Source organism: Odocoileus virginianus, chromosome 26 (genome assembly GCF_023699985.2).
Source record: "Odocoileus virginianus isolate 20LAN1187 ecotype Illinois chromosome 26, Ovbor_1.2, whole genome shotgun sequence".
Classification (NCBI taxonomy): Eukaryota; Metazoa; Chordata; class Mammalia; order Artiodactyla; family Cervidae; genus Odocoileus; species Odocoileus virginianus.
The window spans coordinates 806,674-833,248 of record NC_069699.1 but is presented as its reverse complement, the minus strand read 5'-3'; the positions used below and the strand labels follow the sequence as shown (position 1 = coordinate 833,248).

The following is a 26,575-nucleotide window of genomic DNA, read 5'->3' as shown; positions in this document are numbered from 1 at the left end:
CATTATGCTTTCTAAAAAATTCATAGTGGCTTTTATTTGAATTAATTTTCATTTCAGTTTCTTGGAGGGTAAATATAATGTGTGTATGTCCCTAATTTTTTATGAAATTGATTTCCAGTGATGCATTAGTTTCAGGTGTACAACAAAGTAAATCAGTTTTATACACACTTGTATACATGCTTGTTCAGGTTCTTTTTCCACATCATGTTTGGTTCATAGTTGCCTTCCAGGTTGGTTTCAGAGCTGCAGGTCTTCCTTGAGTTTCTGCCACATATGAGCAAAGTGGCTTGAGAAGGCGAACTGTGTGAGACAAGGCGCTTGTCTCATCTATAATTATGGCACTCTGACCCTTCCCCATCACAGGGTTCCTGCAAGAACTAAGAGAAGGTGTATATGAAGGTGTGACGTCCTGTATAGGCATGAGAAAGGCCATGATCCTGAAGAGTCCAGTGAACTGACAGGTATTCATTCACACCTTAGGGATCTAGGTATATGTTGATTACATGCACTTTGGAGCCCCAGAGGAATGTCCTAAAGACACCAGCTTGGAGCCAAGACAGCCTCCTGGAGGCAACCTACCCCCTCCACACTTCATAGAGAGGGGGTTGCTCTGTCTCTGCTCTTGACTGGGCCATGCCTCAGGAGCTGCCAGTGCCCCCTCCCTAAGCCTTGACACTACCCGCAAGGTCCCGGAGTAAGTCCACCCAGAGAAGAGTGCCTGCTGCCTGATGAGTGTGCATCACAGGGTTGTTATCCTTGCCCACAACACAGGGGCCTGCTTCAGACCCAAGTTCAGGATGTCCGAGGTCAGGGACCCCCCGAGGAGGTGACGCTGAACTCCCTACTGTCTCTGTCTCAGCTTTCAAAGAGCAGTGAAGAAAACGACTCTTAGGAAAGATATTCAAAGGGCCATGCTACTAATTTGGCTGTCTAAATCATGACCCTTGGTCTTTTAATGCACGAGTATTCTTTATCAGCCAAAAATTGTCTGATTCTTTTTTTAAAATAGGGATGTAACTGACATACCACATTACTTTAGTTTCAGGTTTACAACCCAATGGTCTGATATTTGTGTACGTTGTGAAATGGTCACCACTATGAGCCTAGTGGTCAGTGACTGATGTCAGAGCTGACAGGACTTTTAAAACTGACTCACACTAACCAAACTTAAGAGACTGATGTATAACCAGAACGCGGACATGTGATTTCACAACAGGGGAGGCATCCATTCAGCAAAGAAAATTTGTGTCCACCACCCAGCACACTGCCTCCCCTGTGAAACTACACACTGTGAAAGTATTTGGGGGTCAAAATACTCATCAGAGCTTGGCTGGTGAACATTGAGTTTGACACATAGATTCAGCTGCTTCTCCTTTCCATTCACTTTTCCTAGAACATTCTTAAGGCATTCTTCAGGACAATCTATGTGCTTGTCTTTGTCCCTCTCTTCTGGGTTTCTACCAAATATCCATCCAATGTGAAGTGCCCCTAGCTCCTTGGTTGACTTCACACAGAAGCAGATCCCTTGAAAACAAATTAGTTCAAACCATTTATTTGGAGAGGAGCTGGGAAGTGAGTCAAGAAAGGGAAGGAAGGCATGGCAGGGTGTGTTGAGGAGGTTGTCACTGCGGGCACCTGGGTCTCAGTCCCACTGGGGACTAATGAGGAATGATGGAGAGCACTCCTGGGAACAGCTACACTGGAGGAGCGAGGAGGCTGGGAGCTTCACTCCCGACTCCATCACCATCACCAACTCCATTTCCGCTGGCCAAGGGATGCTCCCAGAGACGTCATTTCCCCAGAGCCACCCTGAGCCGAGTGTACACAGAGGATTCACTAGCATAGAGTGAAGCGGTCAGATGAACAGGCATGGTGAGTTGGGGTTGGGGGTGGGAGATGTGCAAGGCACTGCAGCATGTTAGCATCCCACTGGGCATGATTTGTGTCAAGTCATTTTACTGATGGTTGACTCATAATTTACATATGATTATTCAGGGATTAGATGGAAGCGACCAAGGCAGGCTTTCCTCAATTCATGGATATCACCCTGAAAACTTGTGTGGCTTTTTTCTTAAGACAAGTGCAAACACTTTTAAACTTTATTTCCTGCCTACCTACCAGAGTTCCTGGGTGGCTGAGGTGATGAAATAAGATAAAGGATGTAGAAGAGAAACATGGTTAATGACAATGTATCATTTTCCACAGCTGCCAGTAATGAATGGCCACAAATATGGCAGCCAAAGCAGTACACACATTTGTCATCTCACAGTTTCCAATGACCAGAAGTCCAGGGACAGCTTATAAAGCACAGGATTGCACACGGCTGTGATCAAGGTATCAGCCAGACTACAATTGTATCTAGGGAAGATGTCTGCTTCCAAGTGAGTTCAGGGTATTGGCAGAATTCGTTTCCTTGTAGATACGTGATGGAAGGGTACCCTGAGTCTTTGCAGGACACCAGGTCCTAGAGGCCTCTCAAATTTTTTTGCCATATGGACTTCCTCAATATGGCAGTTTACTTAATCAAGTCAGCCAGGAGAATCTGCTAGGAAGGAATCTTGTATGTGCGTGCGTGTGTCTGCTTATCCACTCAGTTGTGTCTGATTCTTTGTGACCCCATCGACTGTAGCCCGCCAGGCTCCTTTGCCTATGGAATTTTCCAAGCAAGAACACTGCCATTGGTTGCCATTTCCTTCTCCAGGGGATCTTCCTGATCCAGGGATCAAACTGACATCTCTTGCAGCTCCTGTATTGGCAGGCAGATTCTTTACCATTGTGCCACCTGGGAAGCCTCAGGAAGGAATCTTACATAATATAAAATCATCACAGAAATGGCAGTCTATCATTGTTGCCTTATCAAGTAACCTATTCACGGGAGTGACACCCATCCCTTTGGACACACTCTGCTGGGAGGAGGCAAGTCCCAGGTCCGACACGTACTCACAGGAAGCAGATGGCACAAAGGAGTGGACTCAGGAGGTGAGGGATCACTGAGGGGTCACCTGAGATTCGTCTGCCAGATACGTAGTGCATACTCAGTATGAATGTGTTTCCCTAGTTTAGACCCTTCCATGCCCGCATGTATTATTACTGTCACAGTACATTTATGCCAGAATAAGGCCTCATGATGGACATGGACTCTCCGGGATTGAGAACGCAGTGCAGACATGACAGCTCCGTGGTGACGAGGAGCACTGTCAGATCCCATTACCTGCCTGCACACAGTTATCACACATTTAATGTGGTGAAATGTTATGGCCACATCACAGTCAGGCTGAGCTGATGGTTTTAATTTGGGTCTAACGCTAGGGCTATGCTGATGCTTTTCACCACTGGCTAGACCCGGGGAGTCATATTTCCATGAGTTTCTGCAATCAAGAGGAAGTCTTTGTTCCCTCTTCATCTTGAAATTTTCAAGCAAGTGAAAGCTAGTATTTACCAGGTGGAAAAAACTGTCATTAGACATTAGTCCCTTGCATTTTAAATGAGATGAGATTCTGAGTGAGTTATGCAAATAGAGGGGTTGACACACTCAGGCTTTGGGAACTCGAAGTGGCAATTGAAATCTGGCTTCCTAAGGAACTGGTGAAAATAAAAGAGCTCATACAAGTCTGCAGCAGCCAAGATGTCACCTGAGTATAAGCTGCAAAAATGCTTTATGGTCATGCAACTACCATTGACCCTTGAACAACACGGGTTTGGACTGCATGGGTTCATTTATGTGTAGGCTTTTTCATTTCCCATCACAACCCCAACCCTGCTGGTTAGAGCTCCCAAAAAAAATGACTTGGCAGTCAACCTTCCCTGCAGCAAGGAACATTCATGACTTAACTTGGAGGATCATAGTCTTGGAGTGACCTCTGTTGATTTTGGAGAGATTGAGCCCATTTTATTGACTGGTGATGGTACGACAAGTGTATATGGATTAAGAAATCCATAAACAAAGTATTGCAATCTTTAAAATATCATTTTCTATGAATTCAAAACCTGAGAAGTCTGGGGTTGTGATGTTGGAAAGAACAAACATTGTGAAGAAGACAAATTCTAGAAGTTCCAATTGATGCAATTCTGTGTCCACATATAGATACCTTGAGGATGCCACTTGTGGAAAGGGTCCAGTTGATTCTAAAATCCCCTTTTGGAGATTTGATCCAAAAGGCACTGGGAACATTCCCCAGTGCTTGTGCGAATGACCATGAAGGCTGTGAGTAGCTTGGAACTGATTGGCTGTGATCAGCTCAGTTTCATTATTGGTGACAAACTCCCAGAATATCCATTTATATATATATATATAAACTGAGTCATTTTGCTGTATAGAAGAAATTAACACAACATTATAAATCAACTATACATCAATAGATTTTTTAAAAAACATCAAACCTTAAAAAGAATTATTATGAGGAATTATTGAAAAGGTAACCCATTAATCAGATGCAAAACTGAGGAAGATTGTGTCACAGTTCCCAAATTTTAAACATCTAGAGATTCACACATCACATGTGGAGATAATTCTGTCATTATTTTTTCTAATAATTTTCTTCTACTTGATTTAGGCTTAAATAATGTATTCATCATTTTAACGCAGATAGATACTATTAAGGGCTTCCCATGTGATGCTAGTTGTAAATAATCCACCTGCCCATGCAGATGGAGGAGACCTGAGTTCGATCCCTCAGTGGGAAAAAAATCCCCTGGAGTAGGACATGGCAACGCACTCCAGTATTTCTTGCCTTGAGAATTCCATAAGCAGAGGAGCCTAGCTGGCTACAGCCCATGGGGCTGCAAAGAGTCAGACACGACTAAGCAACTAAGCACACACTTGCGATATTATTAAAATTATGTTTTTTCAGGACATCGTATAATAAAAAGTACAGGTAAACATGTAAAAGTATGTGATTTGGGGTCAGATGAACCAGAGTCGACTTCTATGTCAGTCATGTATCAGCTGGTAGCATGAGCAAGTTATTTAAACTTTCTGAGCTTCAGTTTCCTTATCCGTAAATTTGGGCTAAGAATTTCATAGAATTATGGTGTGGATTAAATGAAATCATCCAGGCGAGATGCTAAGTACAGATTTGGCACACATTAAACATGAAACAAATGCTCTATTTTCTATGTTTGTCATTATTTCAAGTAAGTCCTGGCTAGTTTATAACTAGAAAATGTAGATTAGGAAAGAAATCCTTCTTTAAGTGCTGTCCAATAGGATTATAACACAAGCCACACATGTAAGTTTAAATGCCCAAGTAGCCCCAGTAAAGTAAAAAGGTAGAGGCGAAATTAATAATACATTTTATTTAATCCAATATATCTGAAATATTATGATTTCAATATGCAGTCAGTATAAAAATTATTAATGAGGAAGTTTTTATTCCTTTTTATACTCAGTCTTTGAAATCCCATGTTCACACTGACAACATTTCAAGTGTTTGACAGCCCCACATGTCTACTGTCTTGGACAAAACACGGTTGGATACTTTTGTTTGAAATGGATTGTAGAAAAGGCTTCTTCTGTCGTGAGGGTGGAGTGGGTTGATGAGGAGGTTGCGGGAGTGCTATGAACCAGTGCCTCTTGAATATAAGAATAACCGACTCATGTCAATGTATGACAAAAACCACTACAATATTGTCAAGTAATTAGCCTCCAACTAATAAAAATAAATGGAAAAAAAAAAGAATAACCTGTGGAACAGGTTAAAATGCAAATTCTTGGATCCCAATTCCAAAGATTCTGACTCATTAGGTCCAGGTTAGGGACCAAGAGTTTGCCTTTCCAGTAAGCTCCCAGTTGAGGCTGATGTTGGTCCATGGACCACAGGTTTTTTAGTCTGTCATTTTCCTTATTAAGATAAATTGCTATGGTAACAGTGAAACTCTGTTTACCTGAAAGTCTTAAGAGAATGAATCATTTTGAACAGAATTTCATCACAGCTAATTTCTAAATACATGGTCAGTTTTCCTCTACAATTTAAATTTTGCTCTAAAAACTGTATTCTATACTTTCTCAGCTTCTTAATTATGGCAAATTGAAAATAATTTTATTTTTGGTTTTTATTCAGGTCATTATAAGCATTATTTATTATGCTGTGCCATCAAGGAAGTTGCTGATTATTTCTCCTTTTGTGGGAAAAACAGTTCTTTGAGATCTTGTGTATGCATTCTGTCATTTTTTAAAACATCTTATCTTCTATTGGAGTATAGCTGATTAACAGCATTGTGATAGTTTTAGGCTGGACCACATTTTTGGGTACATTGGTGCAAAGTCTCCCTCTTTGAGTTTTACCAGGACCTCGCTGTCTTCATTAGTTTTCCAAAAGACTACATGCGCCTGCTTTGGCCACAGTAATAGAAATGCAGGACTTTTCCATGGCACACATATCAGGTCCTATCTATACCAGCCCCATATACATATGGGATTAAAAGCTCGCATGCTGTTGACTCTACTCTGCTAGTTATCGAGCTGCTACAACCCAAGCCTGGTCATATCTGGAGAGCCTCATCTCCTCCACCAGCTGAGGACCAGCTTGCCCTTGCTTCCCCACACCCGGTGATCTGGCCGAGGTCCCCCTGGGGCCAGTGCCTCTTCAGCCGTTACCTCTTCCTTCCAACCATCATAGGCTCTGCCATTAGTATTATCTTGAGTGTGCATTTAAGATAGTTTGGCACAATGGACTGGCTGAATTTACATGATAATTTTGTCTTAAAATCAGTTCAGTCTATCTAACATAAGGATATACTAATATATATTCAGTCTTTCTCCATAGTATATATTAATGATCATTCCTTTTGCTTGAATACAATGATGCTAATATTTAGGCAGCATATCATCTGCTCAAATACATGACTTCATGCCAGTATTCACATGTCAGGTAATCTTTATTGCTTATTATATTGCCACTACAAAAAGATGTTGAATAGTTATGATGGAAACTATGGTTTAGTCAATGTTTATATTAAACTTAAGTGATGTGTCCACCATCTTGTCTCATCTGAGCACTATTTCAACAATCTGGCCTCATGGCCCTCTGAGAGGGTGTGTACTGAAAGCTCAGCAGTCTATTCTGTAAAAGCTGTTTATCATTTAGTTGGGGAAAACTATGCAAATGAAGGAGATATAGCTCAGTAACGTTTAAGTTCACCTAAAACACCATGAAGCTCCAGGCACCCAGTGACCAGAACCAAGAGAGGCAGGAAATGGGCTGAAGAGGTGGACCAAGTTTGAGTGATGTTTCTGTCACTTACCAGTCTGTGTAGTAGCAGGCCAGTTACACAACCTAGTTACTTCCTAGTTACTTCTTCAAACTTAGTTTCCTGTAAAACAAAAATAACAGAACCCCTAGTTAATGGGGGTGACTGTGAAGATTAAATAATGTCAGATGTGATTGTTCCAGAAGGAAAAAAAGTATTCCTCACTTGATAATCTGAAAGCATGTCATGAAGGAGACAATACTTGAGTTGGATCTTGAAAACTGGTAAAATTTGTTTGGTCTTTTTTTTCCCAATATTTTTTATTACAATGTGTTAATTTCTGTTGTACACCAAAGTGATTCAGTTATACATATATATATCTAAGTTTTCTTTTTCATATTCTTCTCCATTATGATATTGAGAATATTGAATATTCTCACAGGATATTGAATATGGTGCCATGTGCTATACAGTAGGACCTTGTTCTTTATTCATGTTTGTCTTTTTTTTTTAGTATTTTTAAACATGAATGAATCCATTGTATAAAATATTAAAGTTAATTAGAAAAAAATCACTAATGATTCCATCATTCAAAGATAGTCCCTGTTACTATTTTGGTGTGTTTTCCTATCTATCACTTGGTCTTTTTTATAATTTTATGTAAAACAGCAACGTCTTTAATATGACTTTTCCTATCTCAGGGTTGGCCAATGTCCCCACATTCTAAGGCAGGGTACAAGAGCATCTATGCAGGATTTTCATTTGGGGTACTCTTTTGTCAGCATTAGCTCACCACCCATCTTCATAAAAAAGAAGAAAAACTAAAGAAGTCATTGAGAAGTAAGGAGGTTTGCAGAAAAAATGCTTTTAGGTCAGTGGCTCTCGGGTGGAGGCGATTTTACCCCCAAGGGGCCTTTGGCAGTGGTTGGAGACATCACTGGTCGCCACAACTGAGAGCTGAGGCTACTAACATCTAGTGAGCAGAAGCCAGGGATGCTGCTAATCGTTCCATAATACATGCGGCAGCCCCACAATAAGGACTCACCCAGGCCCAAATGTCGATCGTGCTGAAATGAAGAAGCCCTGCCTTACAGAGTGCCATCCTGAGCAGTGCATTCTTCCACCCCACGACTCGCAAGGAGCACTTCCCTCTCGCCTTGATCTAAGCAAAGAGACCCAAGAAAAATACTTGGATGCCTTGGGCCTCTTGAGCTTGCTGGACACAGGAGTAGTATCTGATTCTCTCCTGGAAAAATAAAAGATGAGGAGCCGAGGGAAGTAATCAGCGCCAGCAGGTGGGGTGGGGGAGCCTGAGTTAAGAAGTACCTGCACATCAAAACAACAACAGAAAACTGTACTGTGTACTTGAAGTTTAAGAAAGTATGTCTTTAGTGTTCTCACCAAACACACAACAGAAGGGGTAACTGTGTGAGATTATAGATATGTTGGTTGACTTGATTGTGGTCATTTTTTCACAGTGTATGTGTATATTAAATTGTCACATTTTACACCTTAAATATGGGGCTTCTTGGGTATCACAATGGTAAAGAACCCACCTGCCAACGCACGCCATGCAGGGGACATGGGTTCAGTCATCAGGTTGGGAAGATCCCCTGGAGAAGCAAATGGCAACCTACTCCAGTATTTTTGCCTGGGAAATCTCACTGACAGAGCAGCCTGTCAGGCTATAGTCCATGGGGTCACAAAAAGCCAGACACAATGGAGAGACTGAGCATGCATGCACACACACCTTAAATATATGTGATTTTTATTTGACAATTATATCTCAATAATGGAGAATGAAATGGCAACTCACTCCAGTATTCTTGCCTGGAAAATCCCATGGATGGAGAAGCCTGGCAAGCTACAGTCCATGGGGTCACAAAGAGTCAGACAGGACTGAGTCACTTCACACATCTCAATAAAGCTGGAAAAAATTTCAGACATAGAGTTGGGTATTTTTTGTTTGGAAATTCAAATACTGAAATACTTATGAAGGTAGATTTAATTTCTAAATATGTAAAACGTGAAGCAAGTACATGTTTATAAATTATATCTACATGACACCATAGCAGCTGAACACAAAATGAAATATTCAATTCATTCTGTAGATGTTATGCTTTCCCTCCATCAAATGTCTGTTTTTTCTCTTATATGACTGATATTTTGACAATTTATGAATTAAAAATGCTGAGAGATTACCGACTTGATGCTTTTCCTTAATTATTGAGATAGACAAATAAATCATAATATTCTTAAAAAAAAAAAAAAGTACCTGCCCTTCAAGAGTTCACTGTGACCAAGATCCCTGTTTCTCTGATTGGCTGGCCACATGGACCATGGCTATGATCATCTCCAAAGGGATCATTTCCAAGAAGATGTTGAAAATAGCGACAGACAGCCTGGCGTGAGGGCTGAGGAGACAGTCATGGGCACAGAACCATCCTGATGAGTGGAGAGGGCAGAGCGGAGCTGTGCAGAGAGAAGGGTCAGAAGATGACGCTGTGGGGAGGGCACAGCACACGCTCTGGGGATCCGGGTTACCGGCCGTCACAGCCAGAGACAGGACGGCGCTCATCTTTTCTGATCTCTGCTTTCCTCCCTGCCTTCCTGCAGCCCAGCAGGACAGGGAGTCGGGAGCCCAGTGGGTGCAAAGGAAGATGAAGGAGCAAAAGAGGGGGGTGAACTGAGAGACTGGGATGGACTATATACACTATTGATTCTGTGTATAAAGCGGGTAACTGATGAGACCTACTGCACAGCGCAGGGAACTCTGCGGGGACCTGAGAGGGAAGGGAGGCCAGGAAAGAGGGGGTTTGATGTATCTGTTTACCTGACTCACTTGGCTGGGCAGCAGAGAGTGACGCAACAATGAAGCAAACACACCCGATTTAAAAAAAAAAGCAATAAAATATAGATGTTTGCTTTGGAGCAGCAGCAATAAAAACAGATGCCATTTTTCGGGAAAGAATCTGAGTGAGAAAGGATAATAAAATGGAAATAGTTCATTTCAAGATGTCTTTACAACTTCCGATGACCAGCATTTTAAAATTCACTCAGCCATTAAAAAGGACAACAAACACTGTTTTTAAAGTTAGAAAACAGAGAAAAACTAAGCAGGTGTTTTCTTACTGCATCCAAATGTATATACACATAATGTAATTACAGCTAAGTAAATGTGAGTTTAATGAAACATAAGCAAAAATCTAAATTGTACAATATGTTTTCTCGACCATTTCATAACATTCTTTGTTCACTCACCAAGATTTCCAAAATTGTACTACAGCCTTTGCATTTTCATAAAGAACAAAAATTTGCTTTTAAATGTGCATAATTAGCTTTTCTGACTATGAATTGATGCTGCTTCCACAAAAGTAAACTCCTAAAAGTAAAGAAAAAAAGAAAAAGAAACAAAGTGGCACAATTGTAAAGAAACCAACCAAGTCCTTTCTTAGGAGAGAAGTTTACCTTAAATAAGAGACTGAAGGTTGGATGTTAGTTTAGACTAGACTTTTTAGTATCTTCAAATGGCTGGAAAAGCTAAAAAATTTGCCCACAAGTTCATCCTGGCAACAGAAGGTATGAGTATTTAGAATTTATCTGAAATGTTGCATGAAAAAAATAAAGGTATGTTATATTTGCAACCTACCAAGTCCAGTTTATGCAACAAATTGGTTACATGCGTTATATAATTTATATGGTATAAATATGTGTGTGTGTGTAGAGAATATATGCATGTATAATTATATCATATATATAACAAATAGGTATACACACATATGTGTATGTATATATATTATATATTTGGATCACACTGTATCAATAGTTTTACATCATGATTTATTCACTCAACATTTTACTATAAGATTATTTTCATGTCACTGAAATAATGTCATATATGTATATCAACAATTCATGTGAGCAATCCTTAATTTTGTTGTTGGAAATTTCAATAATGAATTACCAGTTTACTACTGGAAATAGCACCATAATGAACATCCTTATGATCTCTGCCTATATTATGATTTCCTGAACTTGGGTTGTGAATTTGGAGTTCCCTGTCTGTCCAGTGGTTGAGATTCCATGCTTCCACTGCAGGGGGCATGGGTTCAATCTCTGGTTGGGAAAGTTCCACATATGTGTAGAAAAGAAAAAGATTATTAATTTTTTTAGTACTATTGATATTTTTGTCCAATTGCTTTTGAGAAAGCTTTATAATTTTCTAAAATTACTGTAACAGACATAACATAAATCTTACCATCTTAACCATCTTTAAGTGTACAATTAGAAAAACTAAGATTATGGCATCTGGCCCCATCACTTCATGGCAAATAGATGAGAAACAATGGAAACAGACAGACTTTATTTTTGGGGGCTCCAAAATCACTGCAGATGGTGACTGCAGTCATGAAATTAAAAGATGCTTGCTTCTTGGAATAAAGGTTATGACCAACCTAGGCAGCATATTAAGAAGCAGAGACATTACTTTGCCCACAAATGTCCTTCTAGTCAAAATTTGGTTTTTCAAGTAGTCATGTATGGATGTGAGAGATGGACTATAAAGCTGAGCACTGAAGAATTGATGTTTTTGAATTGTGATGTTGGAGAAGACTCTTGAGAGTCCCTTGGACAGCAAGGAGATCCAACCAGTTCATCCTAAAGGAAATCAGTCCTGAATATTCACTGGAAGGACTGATGCTGAAGCTGAAACTCCAATCCTTTGGCCACCTAATGTGAACTGACTCATTTGAAAAGACCCTGATGCTGGGAAAGATTGAAGGCAGAGGAGAAGAGGACGACAGAGGATGAGGTGGTTGGATGGTGTCACTGACTCGATGGACATGGGTTTGAGTAAGCTATGGGAGTTGGTGATGGACAGGAAAGCCTGGCATGCTGCAGTCCATGAGGTCGCAAAGAGTCGGACATGACTGAGCAACTGAACTGAACTGAACTATTTGCATTAAGCATATTCATATTGTTGTGCAAGAAATTTTCAGAATTTTTTCATCTTTCAAAACTGAAACTATGCCCATTAAACAACAGCTCTCCATTTCCTTCTTCCCCCAGCTGCTGGTAACCACCATTCTACTGCTTCTATGAATTTGACTATTTAAGATAACACATATAAGTGGAATCATACAGTATTTGTCTTTTTATAACTGATTTATAATGTCCCCAAACTTCATTCATGTCATAGCAGGTGATAAGATTTCCTCCTTTTTAAATTCTGAATAATATCCCATTTTATGTATATGCTACACTTAGTTTATCCATTCATTTATCAATTGACATTTAGATTACTTCCACTTGTTGGCTATTATAAATAACACTGCTATGAATAATGAGTATACAAATATCTCTTCAGAACCTTTTTTCAATTCTTTTGGATAAAGGACTTGAGTAGACATTTCTCTAAAGATTATATTAAAATGGCCAACAAACACAGGAAAAAACATGTTCCACATCACTAATCATAAGAGAAATGCGAATCATAACCACAATGAGATGTTACCTTAAGCTCATGAGGGTGACTACTAATAAAAAAAAGAACCCAAAAAACAGAAAATGAAAAGTGTTGACAAGAATGCAGAGACACTGTAAACCTTGGGTACTATTGGTGGCATTGTAAAACGGTGCAACCACTATAAAACATAGTATAAATTGAAAGAGTTAGTCGCTCAGTCGTGTCTGACTCTTTGCCCACCAGGCTCCTCTCTCCATGGAATTCTCCAGGCAAGAATACTGGAGTGGATTGCCATCCTCTTCTCCAGGGGATCTTCTCGACCCAGGGTCTCCTGCATTGCAGGCGGTTTCTTTACTGACTGAGTCATCAGTACCTCTTCAAAAAGTTAAACATAGAACTACCATGTGATACATGTTTATCAATTTATATGCACACCAGCAACACGGATCTTTACACATTAGATGCACAGCATCAGTTCTATCCCATTCTATTGTTCAATACAAGTCAGACTATCCCAATTCTAAAGAAAAAGAAATACATGCCACCTCTTGATGAGAGGTTGACATGCATGTTACAGCAATGGAGGAATTCTAGGTGGCTATCTTTACAGACCATTTGCAATAGATAATTTGATGGATGGATGGTGATAATCTTATGCTTTATTGTGCATTTCATTGATTACTTGCGGGGTTTTTCTCATGTTTCCCAGTCATTTTGTAGTTCTGTGAATCATCTGTTCATGCCTTTAAAGTGTCTTTGACAGTCTTTAAGTTTCATTTATGAAGTCTTTATATATTAGATTTGTTGATTGTAAGAAAATATGACATTAACTCATTTTCTATATTTATTGCAAAACTCTCAATCTATCCTATAGCATTAAATATTTGTATGCAAAAAACATTCTAAAATTTTTAATTCTTAGAGCAAAGTCTGTTGAGTTTTCTTGTAACATGTTCAGTGATGATACATAATATACGTCATCATAGTGAACAGTCATCATCTTTGGCAACTCAACATTTAACACTTTTCCTTATTTGAGAACATTTCCAGTTGTTGGGTTTGGAATGTGACAAGACACATGCCTGGTGGTATATAAATATATAAAAATTATATATATATATATATACACACACACATAGTTCACTAAGGGAACAGAAAAAAAATTGAAGCATCTCTATTCATTGATTGTTTTCCTTAAAAAATACAGAAATGACACTTTACTAATACCTAGTAGAGACACGAGCCCTGGGGACTGTGCCTGGGTCACACCAGCTACAGGAGGCGCCCTGGGAGAAGGCAGCAGCGATGCTCTTCCATCTTCCTTCCTTCTCAGAGGGTTTTGGTGCGTTACCATTTATTTACAGGTGCCTAAAAGGGGGATTTATAGGTGATAGTACCCAGCTTTATTTAAACTATCCTTCAGATATGGACATGTGTCTAGACGCTTTCCTGCAAATAAGTGTGGAATGGACACACTATCATCAACGGAAAGTGAACAGAAGAACAGCAGAACGGACACCCCACTTCCTAGTATCTGCCTTCAAAACTCATCAGATATGCCCAGAGATTAGTCATCAGAGTTAAAATGAATGAGAAGGCTATCTGACGCGTACACATAGACTGACACCTCGTGTACACATTTCATCTCAATAGCTAATAGCAGCAGGAAGTCACAGTAATTGGCAAGACGATCTACATAAAGGTAAAAACAAACATCCATCATTTTTTTTTACACATTAAAATTCACATGATGTTTATCCTGTACTTCTTTTTTTCCCCTAAATGTAATGATAGATGTTTGTACTGAAATTTTTTACTGAAAAATCTTTCTGAGGAGAAAATTTTCAGCTGTGACAGCATTAAAAGTTGGTATTAAAATAAACTTAAATAAAAATAAATAATAAAAATAAAATAAAATAAATATAAAAAAATAAATAAAATTAACTTATAAAATAAAAAAATTAAAAATAAAATAAAAGAAACAGTTCTTTGGATACACTCTCAAAATAGTGAAGGCAATGTTGTGGTAAAGCATTTGAAATAGTGCTGCTCTTTACAAACTATTATTTATAACCATTTTAGGGCATAAGTAAAATACATTACAACTACTACTGCTAATATAAAATAAATATGATAAAAAATCAATAATTTCCATTTTCATCTTTATATCACTTAAAATGTATATTTTGTGTGACTTTTATATATATTTACACATAACCACATATAAAGAAATAAATATGCACAATCGTGATACTGCTGTCCCAGAAAATAGGCAAATTATAAACAGCATTCTTAGAATACACAATGGGGAAAAACAACCTCTTCAATAAATGGTGTTGGGAACATAGGATAGCTACATTCAAGAGAATGAAACTAGACCATTCCTTACATCATATACAAAATAAAGTGAAAATGAAATAAAGACTTAAGTATAAGACCTGAAACCATAGAACTGAAAACATAGCAAACTCTTTGACATCAGTCTTAGTAGTATTTTTTTAATCTGTCTTCTCAGGGAAGAGCTACAAAAGCCAAAATAAACAAATGGAGCTACAGTAAACTATGAAGCTTTGGTTCTGTGCATAAAACCATCAATAAAATGAAAAAGACAACTCACTAAATGGGAGAAGATATTCGTAAATGACATATCCTCTAAGGGGTTAAAATCCAAGCCATAGAAATTCAACATCAAAAAAACAAACAATCCAGTTAAAAATGGGCAGAGGACCTGAATAAACATTTTTCCAAAGGAGACATACACATGGCCAATAGACACACAAGAAGATCTGAACCTCACTGATCATCAGGGAAATAAAAAACAAATCACAATGAGATATCATCTCACCCTGTCGGAAAGACTACCATCAAAAAGGCAAGGAATACCAAGTGCTGGTGGGGATGTGGAGAAAAAGGACCCTTGTGCGCTGTTGGCAGGAATTTAAATTGGAGCAGCCGCTACAGAAAACAGTACAGAGTTTCCTCAAATAAGTAAAATGTAGAACTACCATGCGATCCCCCAGTTCTGCCTCTGGGTAATTACCCAAAGAAAACAAAAACACTGTTTCAAAAAGATTTTTGAACACTGATGTTCATCGTAGTGTTATTTACAATACTCATGATACAGAAGCAACCTAAGTGTCCACTGATACTAATAGATGAATGGATTAAAAAAATTGTGTTATACACAATGGAATATAGTCAGCCATAAAAAAAAGAATGAAATCTTGCCATTTGTAAAAACATTGATGGATCTAGAGAGTATTATACATAGTGAAATAAGTCAGACAGAAAAAGACAAATAATGTGTGTGCTTGCTTTCATGTGAAGGTAAAAAAAAATGAAACAGGACAGAAATAGACTCAGAGATACAAAGAACAAACTAGTGACCACCAGAGGGGACAGGGTTGGGGGACTGGGCAAAATAGGTGAATGGAACTAAGAGGTTCAAACTTCCAGTAATACAATAAACAAACCATGGCATATACTATATAGCATATATATTACATATAAATATAATAATATTATATTATATATATAGCATATAATATATAGGACAATATAGTCAATAATATTGTAATAACTGCCTGGTGACAGACGGTGACTAGGTTTATTGTGGTGATCATTTCATTTAGTATTTAAATTTCAAAAGACTGTGTTATACACCTGAAATGGATATAATACTGTAATTCAACTATACCTAAATAAAAAAATAAGAAGGCCCTCGAACTTTCAAAAAAATAGTGCTCTTTCATTAAATAAGGTTTTTTTACTAATATATTCCTTAAAAATGTATTATTTATTTCTACAAACCACAAAATTACCAAATATGTTGTGTCAGTTATAAAAATAAGATTATCCAACATAAAATAATAGAAAGTGAAATTTTTAAACAAAATAATTACAAATAACACAGTCAATTTATTTTTTAAACAGTTGTTTTACAGAAATGAAACATTTATGATGATTTCAATGCTTACTAGCTTCAGTATGTCATTTTCCACAGAAATCACCTCTAGTTTTCTCGAGATACTACTGATCAACTTAAATAGTATTAAGTACATTTAAAATTGATACTCTGTATTCTCCACTAGCAAGTCTCACAGTGCTACTTTTTCTACAGACTTTGCTCACTTCATGTCTCTGTGTCATGTTTTAGTAATTCTTGCAATATTTCAAGCTGCCACAAAATTGACAACCCACATCAAGTATTCTTGCCTGGGAAATCCCATGGACAGAAGAGTCTGGTGGGCTCCAGTCCATGGGGCCGCAAGAGTCAGACACGACAGAATGACTAAACCACCGCCAGCAGCAAAAAGATTATGACTCCCCGAAGGCTCAGATGATAGTGTTTTATTAGCAGTAAAGCATTCTTCAAATCTTCCTGGGTTGGGAAGATCCCTTGGAGAGGAAAATGGCAACCCACTCCAGTAGTCTTGCCTGGGAAATTCCATGGACAGAGGAGTCGGGAGGGATACAGTCCATGGGGTCTCAAAGAGTTGGACATGGCTTAGCTACTGAATCACCACCACCACCACATTTGTTTAGGCAATGCTATAACACACAGCAGGCCCGAGGATCATGTAAACATAGCTTTTAGACCCACTGGGGAACAAAAGAATATCTGTGACTTGCTCTACTGAGATATTAGCTTTATGGTGGTGGCCTGGAAACGAACCCACAGTACCTCCAAAGTGCCTGTATTGGGAAATGTGTTCAATAAATTTTTGTGGAAAACAATTCAATAGTGGAGTTGCAATATCTCAGGGGAAATCAATCAAGATTTTAGAAAAGAGCTTAAAATTTCTAGTTTCTCGAATATTCACGACTCACCAATATCACATCCTCTGTTACAGTCATCAGTGGGTGGCAATTATAGCTTTTTACGTTGTAGTATTTCATAGTCCTCATGCTTCCTCAAATATGTTATTTAGAATATCAGACAGACAAGGTACTTGCTTAGCAACACGAAACTTTCTTTAAAGCTTTCCTTAATGATGACATCATTGCATTTAATAAAAAAAAACAAAATTTGTGACTTGGAAATTTTGGTTTTTTATCACAGATGGGTTGATTGGGAGATTCCCAGTCAAAATCGGTCCTCTTACTTTTAGTTTTTATCTAAAACAGAGAGGTTCAGACCTGTGTCAGCAAGTTGCTATTTTTTTAGCACAATAGTAGATTCTTCAGAAAAATCACATTTCTTTTTAAAAGGAATCTCCTACTCTCTTTGAAGTTTTGAGAATAGTATATCTTTTGAATTTGGTTTCTGCAACATTTTGCTTATAACTTTCACATATTAAATATATGGTAAATTAGTACAAACCAAATGTTATAAATGTTATAAAGTATAAATGTTGATACTTTTTCAAGTTTGCTTTGGTTTATATTCTAGAATTCTTAGATTAATATCTTTATTAATACCATCAAAATAGTCTAAAAGAGCTTTAACCTGCTTCAATTTGTGTTTTTATTAACATGATGTTACCAATTTTATTTTCCATTAAAAATTCAACAGTGGCCAAGTACTTATATTTGGCAAATGTGTTTTCAATAGTCTTCAACTTCTATTGAGTCTACAAAATAGTTGTACAGTTTGTGCAAGATAAAAGCTGCTCAGTGTTGCGAGATTTTTTGCTGTCTCATTTCCTCCCAGTTTAAAAATGCACAGAAAGCAGAATGCAGGATATTCTATCATTTTCAAACATCGTCAGTTGCAATTTGGTATGATTTCCATGAACATCTGGACATTTTAGATGTCCAGATTATATCTTTGTAAGTAGTCCATTAAACATATATAAAAATCATTCTTGAGTTGGTGTTACCTATAGGACAAAATCATCAAAAATAGTCTCATTTAGAGATATAAGACTTGCATTTTGAAATTCACACATCAAGCAGCTATGTCATCTGTTGTACGTGACTTAGACTGTATGTATAGGAGCCAGATTGCACTGATTGGTGAAAGCCAATTGTTAAACATGCAGGAATCTTGTGAGCCAGTTATTAAACCACTGGAAACTTGAAATAAGCTTTATTAGGGTTGTTTAATTTACCATTCAGTGTTACCATTGAAATTGGCATTTTTATTTCTTTTTTAAGAGAGTCAGTTTATCAGTACACCACTAGTTGTATCTAAAGTAGTTGAATAATAATTAGCAGAGCTCACTTCATGAAATTAAATAATTTGTTAATTTCATCATCTATAATCTTAATTTTTGGTTTTATATTTCATCCCCTCAGTAATGTACAGTGTTGTTATTTATCTTTGATGTTTATATTATGGATAAGTATGAGTCATGACATTGTCAAATTCTTCTATGATTTCTACCAAATGAAGAAAAATCCCAGTTGTGCAATTTTTTCTCTGAATGCTAATTGTTTTGCTAACCACATAGATATTTATAGCATATATTTATTAGTAGCATGTTAATATTTTCTTGTTTTAAACTATTTATTTTCTGTCACATCAATAATTATATCTTCTTTTAAAGAATTTTAAATTTTAAACATTCAGTAACATGTTTGTGGTGCATTTCACTCTATTCCTGTCTTAAAACAATTGGGTGATAAAATCTGCTACCATTTCCTTCACTCAATTGTTTTTTTCTCCATCCTTAGTTTACAAAATTTAAAAAAAATTTTTTTTAGAAAGAAGGGCTTTCAAGCTTAAAAAAAAAGTAGAATTTTTTTTCCCACTGTTTGTCAGTATTCTTGTGTAAGAAGTTTCCAGAAACTTCCTACCTGTGCTTTCTTCTGCAAGATAAACATTTGTTACTCGAGATGGATCATCTCTTCAAGAGGGGGTTCTGCTGTTTAATATTCAAAGACACATAACTAAATCAACAGAAAGTACCTTTCCTTTAATGGGTTCCCCATGTTGTTTTTTTTTTCTCTCATTTTTTAAAAGGAATCCATCCATTCTTATTAATGTGAAGATAAAGGGTGGGTTCACTATCTCCCCCTCTGAGATAGTGTTAAGTGTCTGTACTAGATCCTCGGGAGACTGACCAGGCATTGAACAATCCAAGTAATTTTCTTTCATTTTACTGTTTAGTAGATTCCCATTTTCTATTTTTTCTGACTGTGATACGTTATTTTCTTAGCTTTCGAATACTGGGCAGAAATAATGTGATCATTTAATTAGTTTACCATCAAATGTGTATTGTTTCAAAATTATACTTATTTAAATGAGCCGTTAAACTTTAACAACGATCAAAACTGCATGATAAAACGTTCACAACAACCAATAAATAATAGGTGTGATATAATTCAATGATTATTTGGTCGTGGAAAATAAATATTAGGTCCTTATTATATAGTCATTCATGTCAGTTTAAAGTGTTGTTAGACTTAAATTGAAATATCATAATATCATTTTCATAAAATAAGTTACAGTACTGTGAACTGCAAAACGAGACATCAGATTTAGCTCACTTTTACTGTAGGGAATTTCTCTTTTTCATCTGAAGATATTTTCTGATGCAGTGCAGGCATGTGTGCTAAATTACTTCAGTCGTGGTAAACTCTTTGCACCCCCATGGACTGTAGCCCGCCTGGCTCCTCGGTCCATGGGATTTCCCCAGCAAGAACACTGAAGTGGGTTGCCATTTCCCCCCTCCAGAGGATCTTCCTGACCCAGGGAGCGAGCCTGTGTCTCCTGGGACTCCTGCATTGCAGGTGGACTCCACCGCTGAGCCACCGCGGAAGCAGGGAGGTGAAAAGGCCCTTCCACTGTTAGGAGCATTGTTTATCGCTAAACAAGTCTGTTCGTGGAACCCCTTCCTTCTCCAGGAGTCAAAGCAAGATGATACCTGTCTCCTCTGTCAGTGAGCAGGCATGTCACTTGGTCAGGGAACGGACATAACGAATACACGAATAGCCTGTCTTTGCAACCTAAAACATTATAGTGAAACTGTAAAAAAAATCTCAAAATAGTGGAAGTCTCCCCTGCGAGCGGTCGCGCCCACGCACAGGACACAGCCCGTGCTTCTGTGGACAGCAGCGTGCGCTTCTGTGGACACGCGCCTGGGAAGGTTCAGAGTCCGCCTCATCACCGCAGCCTGAGCCCCGCATAAGCAGTCCGTTTTTACTGCTTTTGCTGTTTCTAGCACTAAACACAAAACTTAAACTAGTTAATTTGATCAGTCCATTCCTTTTGTGATTTCCTCCACTGGTTTTGCTTTCTATTTTTGCTTCTAGAGTCTCCCCCCGCCGAGATCATGGCACTAATTGTAATTTCTGTTATTTTGTTATATTAAGAAAACTTTTCAATTCTGTTCAGTTTCTTGTAATACATAATATATAGTGAGATTCTAATGTCCTCTCACAGTTTGCTGTATGGGGTACTCACCCTTTATTTGACAAGGTAAATTTTATCATCATAATTTTTCACAAACTAACATCAGCTTCTATAACACCTCTTTCATTTGTACCCTTTTTTGGACCATTAACCTGCTATGCTATCTGGCGTAGCTTTATAATACACTTTATTATTTGGCAAGATGACGCTTCACTCATTAAGCTTTGGATCTCTTTCTTCACAAGATATTTTTGCCTGTTTACTTTTTCAGATACACAACATGGGACTTTAAAGAGTGGAGATAAAGAGAGAAAAGATATTTCAAAGAGGGAAACAGAGAAAAGGCAAAAGAACTTGCACTGGACAGATACACTTCAGGTCCAGTGGAGTGTTGAGTTTAAAAAAGGTGGGTCATCTTTTCTCCTCATCTCAACTATCTCAAAGCTAAGTTTGCTGATAGAAGATCGTGTAGGTAAGAGACTTAGAGAAGAGAAGAAAAACATAAATATTCCAGGAGAATGATTACAGCTGCCTTGCCACAGAACTTGCTGCTTTTGAATTTGCTCTTTACAACATGTCATATAAATAGAAAGTCTCTGAAAACATTCTGAGAAAGTAAAATTTTATTTTTATAATGGTTTCTCCTAAACCTGCTATTTGTTTCACACTGCCCTCCACAAAAACCTTACCTCCTACCAACTTTTGTGAAGTTGTCATATATTCTTTTAGTAAACCTGAGTCAAGATTCAAGGAAGCCCTGGTTTTAAAATGTAGAGGTTTTGGCTTGGTTTCATTTTGAGGTTTTGGGGGTTATAGAAACTCATAGCAAAATGAAGTCTCTATAAATCCTCAAACCTCCATTTTATAAGAAGTATTTTTGTGATACCCTCTGTTCTATGCCATGAAATTTATAAATAATTAACCTACCTACACATAAAGATTTTTAAAAATTAATGTCTACATTTAATATAAAGAATAAATAGAAGGAAAGACATTCATAATCTCAATATGTAAATGCTTGGTCACAGTCACACGACAAGGTGTCAAGAAGTTGTAGATACTTGTAAATCTATGTAGCAATCACCATGAATACTAAGGCTGTCAGTGAGGTGCAAGGTGTTGGCAACTCAAAAGCCTGAGTTGAGAGACTGTCAGTAACATGATTTTCCAAAATGGTAAACCACTGTTGATAAATTCAGTCTAAAACAAAAAACAGTCTTCTCTTGATTTTTATGCATCTACATCCTTGGAAAAAGTCAGTGTATATAGAAAACAAGTTGAAGTCTAGACTCAATTCATCACACACATCCACTGTCTAATGCATTCCAGAAGTACTATAATGTAAACGCTTGACATTCCTAAAGGTCAGACTCGAGGACACTCAAATGGGACATTCCCAGTATCATAATGAGAGAGAGACTGGATCCACCATTATAATCTCAGACATGTTAGACAGATAGGCGTGAGCATAGATAGACAGAAAAGAGGGAGATGGGTGGGTGATTACGCCCAAGACAAGCTCTCAAACCAAGATTCCAGACAATGCACAGAAAACAACCACCAAGAAGTTCAGCCAACAGAACCAACAACCAGGAAATAGAGTCAGCCTCTCTAAAAAAAAAATTTTTTTAAATATGGAAGAGTCTGTAAATAATTTCACCCATCATCCTCAATTAGCTCTGTTAGCTACATAAATAAAATATTTTCACATTAAAAAGTCTGCTATTTTTCAGATGGATAATTATGATTACATGTATAACCTGAGCTAGGTTTTTTCTTTATGTGGACCACTTTGAAAGTCTTTATTGAATTTGTTACAATATTGTTTCTGTTTTATATTTTGGTTTTTTTCTCCGCAAGGGATGTGGGATCTTAGTTCAAACCCACACCCCCTGTACTGGAAGGCGGTCTTAACCACTGGACCATCAGGGAAGTCCCTGAGTTAGTTTTTACTGCATTTTTTTCTTGAGGAAGTGTCACATGCCACAACAGGAAGAAAAAGCCTATTTCAAACTGAATTTTAAATACTTTTAGCGAACAAATGAAATGTCCTAGGGGTTCAGAATCAGAGACCTCAGCATCATTCAGTCCAATGCCAAACACACCAGAATCTCAGATCTCTCCACACAACCCACAACACCTTCATAACCCTCTCCTAGTGGAATCACTACTTGTGAGGCCAGTCTAACTGTAAAGGTCTTTGTTACTACAGGAATTCAGAACACGTCTGGAAGCAAAGTGAGGTTGCAGGCCCGGCAGCAAACCTGAATTTGTCACCTACAGGTTGTGTGAATTCAGGCAGGTACGATGCCACATCTCCACACCTCCATTTCTATACCTGGTAAATGCAGATGCTAATAATAGTACCTGCTTCCCTGGTGGCTCAGTGCTAAACAATCCGCCTGCCAATTCGAGAGACACAAGTTCGATCCCTGGGACTGGAAGATCCTATGGTGGGCTGCAGTCCCTGGGGTTGAAAAGAGTCAGACGCAACCGAGCAACTACACATCAAAAACAACAACAGTAACACCTACTGAATTGTTTGCTGCAAGACTGAAGAGTTACCTTATGTAAGGTGACTGAGACCGTTCCTGGAAGATAGAATGTGCTACAGAAAGCCCCCCTTGGTCTGCATTTCACTCTGAACACTAGAGTTGCAGCTAAGATCCCAGGTCCTGTTTGCCTTCTCACCTTGTGTGACTGTGATTCTCTTTTCATCCTCATCAGGCTCCACTGGGCAATACTCTTGAAAACTGGGTTCCTAGATGGAATCCTTAGTTTAGGTGTGCTTGGGCCTGTGTGACACAGAATGCATCCAGGCAGCAAATTAAAATTAAGCCTATGCTACTTCTAATAATAATCTGTCCAAAACGTATTTGTACAGGGAACTTGGATCTCAGACAAAAACGAAGGGGTCAAGAACTTTTCTTTGTTTTTCTGGAACTGAGTACAATTTATAGTGTGAGTCTCTGGGGGGCAGAGACTTAATGAGTCAGTTCACTTCCGCTTCCCCCACTTCCCCCAGGGTTGCGTCAGAATTCTGGGGGGCTGTAGGCTCACAGAACTCATTGTGTCCGAGAACCAGGGTGGATGGGTTTCCCAGGCGCTGCAGTGGTATAGAATCCGCCTGCCGATGCAGGAGACACAGGAGACAAGGGTTCGATCCCTGGGTCAGGAAGATCACCTGGAGAAGGGCGTGGCAACTCCAGTATTCTTGCCTGGGAAATCCCATGGACAGAGGAGCCTGGTGGGCTGCAGTCCACGGGGTCACAAAAGAATTGGACACGACTTAGCAACTAAACAATAACAAGGACAGTCAGGGGGTACTGGGAGAGAGCACCCGGTTGTCCGTGGGCATCTACACTCCTGCCCACTCATGTGTCCTGGTTTTCCTGTGAGACGTCAGTCACTGGCCGTTGGCAGACCAATACTATAATACCAATACCAATACTATACCCTCCTACCCTACCATGTCCTTCCCATCATTAAGGCCTCTTTAGGACCCCAGTGTCCCTCTGAGTCACACGTGTATGGGGAAAATTCTACTATATGGTGCAACTCTGATCTTGGGAAACTGCTGTGCTTTTAGGTACTAGACCCATCTGTTGTGCAGGGCACGTTCACCCCAGGAATCCCCGAGGCCGTGCCACACAGCACTGAAGCTCCCCATTAGCTGGTGGCGGGCACTGGCTCTGCGCCTCCCCACCTCCACCCCGGGCAGCACCCCGGGACAGAAGCCCATGTCTTCTCTGCAGTCCTACCTGAAAACATAACTCCGTTTTCTCTACCCTCGGCCCACCCCATTGCCGCAGGAGACTCCCAGGTCTCGTCATGTCCCCTCTGAATCTCCCCAAGATTCAGAATAAGGAATCTTTGTTCATCTCTTTGCAGTAGATACTGACTCATTCATTGTGTTTTCTTCCAGATGAGATGAGGCCCTTGAAAAGCCAGAACTTATGAACTTTATCAGATTTCTTAAAGTCTGCTTTCTGCTATGGCATCCCTTTTCCAAAAAGAAGGCAAATGCCCAGCTCCCCAGCTGGAGATAGACACAAGGAGAGAGGTAAGAGTGACAGGAAACATGAGGAAAAAATACTGGTTAGAATTAGAAAACTTCTCACATTATTCCCTTCTGGATGTCATTCAACCAGACTGAATCAATTCTGTGACCAAGTAAGAAATATTTTTTCAGCACCTACCATACAGACCAGATATTGGGCTGGTGCTAAGTCATCAAAGATAAATAAGACCTGGACCTTGCTCCCAAGAAACTTATTCTCTTATACCTCAAGCAGGTCTCATTCTCTTCATTTCCTCTTCTGCTTTACTTAAGATCATATAATTTTTCAGTTGTATAAGCTTGTCTATCTCCCTGCGTAAGTTTTCTTATTTTCTAGTTTTATGCACCTCCTGCTCATTCTTCACATTGACTACCACATAAATCTAATCACATCATTCTTTTACTTAAAAATCTGCAGAGGGCTCCATCATCTTTAGGATGAAATGCCAGGCATGATCTTAGTGCTTAAAAATATTTCTTTCAGTTCTGAAAACAGTTCTATCCGGTAGTTATTATGATCTCAAGTTTACAAACAAAGACATTGAAGCTTGAGAAGCTGAAACCATCCTGATCAAGTTCACAGAGCTGGGAGAACCAGCATCGCGAATCAGGGTACTTATCTCTACACCCACAGCTTTTAATGTTAGACTTACTGCTCTGGTCTCCAAAATCAGTCTTCCTCTTCCATGCAGGGGTGGTTTATAGGAGGACTTACTGCCACTATTATTCCATGACTCCATGAGTGTAAAAAGTAACTACTGCTTGTTACTTATTGATAGTTACAAGCATGGTCACGTGCTATTGTTTATCTTCAAAATGAAAAAGGAAGCAGGAGGCGGGCACTTACCTTGTCAGCCAGATCGGTCCATCAGCCACATGAACCTTGTCGGCCCACGGGTGACACATTGAGCCAGCCAATCACCCTCGAGTCCAATATAGGGTCCACAAAGACTTAAGATAAAACACTCAGAGGTCTTAGTGTCCTCAGATACTTAGTATTCATGCACCTCATCACTGAGAAAGCAGAATGGAAATTCCAACCTCCCAAATCCTCTGTCCACTAAGCTATAGCACAACACACAAATCCACTCATCCAAATGAACCCTTGCGTGAGTCAGCCCAGAGTAACAAGCTGCTTGACACTTTCGAAAGCTTCAAAATATGGCATTTAATCACATCTCTAGGAAGAGTGTGGTACAGCTAAATACAGCTAAATGGCGACTCACGGGCAAACCTCAAAAACACCAACATTGCTTCTGACTGTAAACCTCACTCAAAACTTTTTCCCAAGTGGTTTCAATATTCAGTTGGAAGAGTGACAGTTGAACTTAATGGTTTTCTTTTCTCACTTTTCTTCAGAAACCAATCCATCTCAGCGCTGCGGTGCTTTGAAACCTTTTTAGACCCATGACCCTTTTGGATAAACCTGAAAATCTCATGACACCATCCCCCCATTCCACCTCTAACTCCCACCTTGAGCTTGTGCAGGGAACAAATTCTATTTCCTGCATATGATGTCAGGCAAGAAAAAAAGTTATGGCCTTTAAATTTCAAGTTATATGAG

The 26,575-nt window shown here is 38.8% G+C and overlaps 1 long non-coding RNA gene across 1 annotated transcript; it reads right to left on the bottom strand.

Moving 5' to 3' along the window:
- On the bottom strand, window positions 1-25,802 carry LOC139031286 (uncharacterized). The gene is made up of 4 exons (XR_011483769.1): window positions 25,665-25,802; window positions 9,005-9,115; window positions 7,243-7,311; window positions 1-377 (listed from the first exon to the last, which is right to left on the bottom strand). It is a non-coding gene; the product is annotated as an uncharacterized lncRNA (long non-coding RNA).
- Window positions 25,803-26,575: the final 773 nt, after the last annotated feature.